Source organism: Palaemon carinicauda, chromosome 16, assembly GCF_036898095.1.
Source record: "Palaemon carinicauda isolate YSFRI2023 chromosome 16, ASM3689809v2, whole genome shotgun sequence".
NCBI lineage: Eukaryota > Metazoa > Arthropoda > Malacostraca > Decapoda > Palaemonidae > Palaemon > Palaemon carinicauda.
The window spans coordinates 8734908-8740241 of NC_090740.1; positions in this window are offsets into that span (position 1 = coordinate 8734908).

Here is a 5334-nt window from a genome sequence, read left to right on the forward strand (position 1 = left end):
AGACAATGGTACTATTCTCTCATCCGTGGGTTGGGCTACGTTTTGAATTCTAAACCTATTGGCCGTTAATGTTTCCAAAATGTTAAATGGGCCTTCAAACTTAGGTGTTAGTTTATAGTTGAGCCCTTTTCTGACATTGATTTGAATATAGATGTTATCACCCACGGTATATGTTTTAGTTGGTTTCGCTATTTTATCATGATTCCTTTTCATTATGATTTGTGATTCTTCTAAATTCTTTCGAAGGATATCATATCGACTTATACTTGCATTTATACATTCTTTTAAAGGATTTGATAGATTAGTTATAGGCGTTAATACATGGAAAGGTGTTCTAACTGGGGTACCATACAATGCTTCATGCGGTGACATTTTAATTGATATATGATATGAATGATTCAGAGTACTCAGTGCCACCGGTATTGCAATATCCCAGTTGGGGTCTGATCCCCCTAGTGTTACCCTTAATATATTTAATATCTTCCTATTTGCTCTTTCCACTAGCCCATTCGACTCTGGGTGATATATCATGGTATTAACCTTCTTTATGTTGAGGAATTCACACAATGAGGTAAGAAAGTGATTATTAAATTCACCACCCGAGTCTGAGATTATCATGTGTGGAATTCCATGTTTACAAATGTAACACTCGTAAAACTTCCTAGCGCATTCAATCGCAGTTTTAGTTTTAAGCGCTATTAGTTCTGTATATCGAGTTAAAGCATCTATAATTACTAAGAGGTGCTTATTTCCTCTGTCTGACTCGTAAAATCCTGTTAACAAATCTAAATGTATTCTTTCAAAGGGTTGATTGGGAACAGGATAAGCTCCTAGGCTGACAGGTGTTTTTGTATGCCCTTTGTTTTCCTGACATGTGCGACAATTAGCTATGTGTCTTTTTATATCTGTAAGCATTGTATGCCAATAAAACAATGATTTGGCTTTCTGTGACATTAATGAGAACCCAGGGTGTCCATGTAATGGATTTGAATGCAACCAATTCAGGACAGTGGAAACAAGTGAGTTTGGTACTACTACCTGGTCGTTAGTTACATGTGGTGTATTGCGGGTTTTCCTTGTCACAGTCCTACACAGAATATTATCTTTGATTACATAATTCTGCTGCTTATACTTTATATATTCCTTTTCTTTATGATTGCCTTTCAAAGCATTTATAATTGTTTCTATTTTCTGATCTTTTCTTTGCTCAGTCTGTAACAATTCAGCACTCCAGCCTAAATCTTCTTGTTCAGATATTGTTTTTACAATAGGCATGGATGTTGATATATCTATTAATTCAGCTAAAGACTCCGTACAAGATGACACGGGTTGCGTGATAATGCATCCGCAATGATATTTGCTTTCCCAGGTAAATACCCGATTCTTGCGCCAAAATCTTGAATGATTAAATGCCACCGAGTTCGTTTAGGGCTGTGATTGAAGCCTTTAAAGAACTCTGTTAGTGGTTTATGGTCAGTAAGAACCTTAACGGGATAACCGTAAATTATGAACTTAAAATGCACTAGCGAATTAACAATAGCTAGTCCTTCCTTGTCTATTACTGCATACTTACTTTCGGAAGTTCTCAATTTTCGAGAATAGAAAGCTATCGGGAAAAACTGTTTATCATATTGCTGAAGCAATACCCCTCCTACTCCTAAGTCTGAGGCGTCTGTTGCAATGAAGAATTCCTTACCGAAGTCAGGAAATTTTAAGATAGGAGAACTACACAGTTCATCTTTCAAAGTATTAAACGCCTGTTGATGTTGCTCAGACCATATGAAATCTACGCCCTTCTTCGTAAGATCAGTTAAAGGAGCGGCTATTATTGAATAGTTACGTATAAAACGCCTGTAATATCCACTACAACCCAGAAATTGCTGTATTCCCTTGACATTAGTAGGTATGGGAAAATTACGTATAGCCGACACCTTATCATGGACTACTTTAAGACCTTGGCTTGACACCATGAAACCCAAATATATTAATTCTGTTTTGAAAAATTCACACTTACTAATCTTTACCCTTAAGTTATGTTGTCTTAATCTCTGTAGTACTAGTTCTAACTTACGTAGATGTTCCTCTAAGGTGTTGGAAAAGATTACAAGATCATCCATATAGGCATGCAATATATCCCCTAACAAGTCTCCAAACACTATGTTAATCATTCTTGTAAATGTTATAGGAGCACAACGTAAACCAAAAGGCATCCGTAAAAATTCATAATGTCCCCTGGCTGTGCTGAAGGCTGTGTATGGGATACTATCTTCTTCTAATGATATCTGGTGAAAGCCTTTAAGTAAGTCCAAACTGGTAAAATATTTATTCTGACCTAACAAAGACAAAATATCGTCAGTACATGGCACTGGGAATCGATCAGGGATCGTTTCCTCGTTTAGACGACGAAAGTCGACGCAGATACGCCATGTTCGATCTTTTTTCGGTACAACTATTAAAGGAAAATTATAAGGGCTATTTGATTTTCTAATGACTCCTTCCTCTAACATTTTACCTACTTCATCATTTATTTCATTCTGGAATTTCATAGGGAGTCTGTACGAGGGTACATATATAATTTTCTGTTTGTCTTTTAACCTTATTTGATGCTCGATCACATCTGTTTTTCCTAAGGATCCATCCGTAGTGGAAAAGACATCTGTATATTTATTTAAAAGTTCAAAAATTTTCTGCTGAATTTCTTCGTCTTGAATGTCCTTACTGATTTTATTTTTAATAGATCGTAAAAGGGATTCATCCGCAACTGATTGAGAGTGATTGATTTCAGCAACGGTAAGAATACGATGTTTATAAACTTCTACATCCAAGATATGTTGATTTTTGTGAATTACTAAAGTGTTATTTAAATGATTACAGACTTCGATATTACATTGCTGATGTGAGCCTACTGTATAAATAGCTTGTATGACAGACAATCTGTTAGTTTTCAAAGTATCGGAAAGGATTAATATTTCAGATCCCGGTAGTGTTTTCTTTATTTGCACTATTAAATTCGAAGGTATGTTTGGTTCGATATATTGCGTGCAAGATGATATTACGGGTGAACGAGAATTCTGCTGGGTCGCGTATATTATTTCTTTATTAGTGAGACAAGTTATTGGTTCTTCAACGTACGTTACGGTTACATTTGTCGTCTCCTTTTTATCCAAAACTGACTTTAAAGTATTAGAAGACTTATAGAATTTCCCTTTGATATACACGCCGTGCTTTGCAGGAGCTAAGATAATGTTTTGATTTCCCATAGATGGGTATCCTATAATTACAGCTGGATACATATTAATGTTTTTCACAACAACAAATGTATCGGCAAACGTGCGATTACCGACTCTGAACTGAATATGAGTTATGCCTATGACGTTCAATTCATTATTTCCTATACCTGAAAGTCTGATTCCTGATTTTTCAATCGGAAAGTTCGAAAACAACAAATGATGCGTCTTCAAATCCATAATATTACGTGGACTACCAGAGTCAAAAAATAACGTAAAGGATTTGTGTTCTAAATTTACAGCATATAAGGTTGGCCGTAACTCATTTTGGCTTATTATTGTATGAATTCGTTGCAAATCTACGGGAGCATGCACTGTTTTACTTAATTCGGCCGTGTGTTTCATAGGAAAATCTATTGTCTCACAATTATCTGATAAAACATTAAATTGATTATTCAATACTATTGATGTTGACATAAATGACCTTGACCTAACATCACTCTCTTCCCCTCTAGAGTTAACTATGTGGTATTTGCTTTGCTCTGCACATTCTGAAAATTAGGCTGACTTTGCGAGGTCTGGTTTGACGGCCCAGGCTCAGCGATATTTGAAGAAGTGTTTGTTTGTTTCGGACTCTGAACTGCATTGACATTTTGTTGTTTCTTCTTATTGTTAAAATGAGGATTTTTCTTTTTATTTCCATATGGAACTGACTGTGGAATTGACTGTGCATTTCTAGGATATTGTTGTGTCTTACGCGCGTAACATTGACTATAAGAATGTGATCCTGTGTTGTGAACTGAACAAAATTTCGTTCTACAGTCTGCGCTTATGTGACCTTGACGTTTGCAGTTGTAACACGTCACTCCCGCTACTGGATTATGAATTACGTTCACTGTTTGTGGTTTTGTTTCATTCTTAGCAAAAACTTGAGTTAACACGGGATCGAGATCTGGACACTTGGACATGTGTTTCTTTATCTGTTTATAGACATCCAATTCCGTACTTGCAGGCATTAACTTCTTATCAAAGCACCGCACTAAAGCTTCAGGCAACATAAGTGTCATGCAAGTTAAATACATTAATCGTAAAAAATCTTTCACGGAGATATTATCGTTAGTAACCCAAGTGGAATTACCTAAAATGTCCTGATATTCGTTAAGCCTATCAGCTATGAGAGCTGCTCTCTCAACAACATTAAGCCGATTCATAGTGGCTTGATTAAGTGTATTTCGTAACGTTAACACTACATCCAAAGCTTCCTCACCCCCATAGATCGCGCGTAACCTAACTTTGAAATCATCCCAAGTAACTGCTTCTTGAAATGAAACACCTCTTAAATACGCACTCGCATCCCCCTTAGAAAAATCTATAAAACTTTTAGCTTCTTGTAATTGTACAAAAGGATCTACGATTTGTTTGGCATTTAAATGGGCATTAACGGATGAAATCCATGACTCCACATTTTGTGGCAAGAACCCGTTGACACGGCCTTGAAAAGGAAGGATTGCTGACCTGGCATTTACAAGCGTCACAATTGGAGGAGGATTAGCCTGGCCTACACCACTAGGTCCAGGGGTAGGGCTGACAGGAGGAGCCATGACTGCTGTATTTTTTTTTCTATCTCTTTGACCCCTTTCAATCCTATCAAAATATCTATATGAGTACAGACGCCCACTGCGTAAACGCATATGTATAATAAAATTCCCCCAACAATGTTACTAATCCCAATACATTTCCCCCCAAGAGTTTATGAAAGAAAAAGGAATTAGCACAAAGAAAGAAAAATTCTAAATGAGAATTCGGAGTTTCTTATAACAAAGTTTAGGAATTCACTCACCCCAGTAATAATTGACTAACGACTTGTGATAACTACACTTCACTGGCCAAACTGAAATGAATACAAAATCTCTGTACTTAGCTTTATATGAAGTCGACACGTCCTCTCTCTCTCTCTCTCTCTCTCTTGATGTTTTGTTAGCGATGTCTCGTTCTAGTTTCTTGTTGAATGTAGTTCTTCCTGGATATGTTTTGCAATTGTTGAACGCCAGTCCTTGGGTTTCCTAGGATGTTGATTGAAGATTCTATTTGTATACTAACATATGTT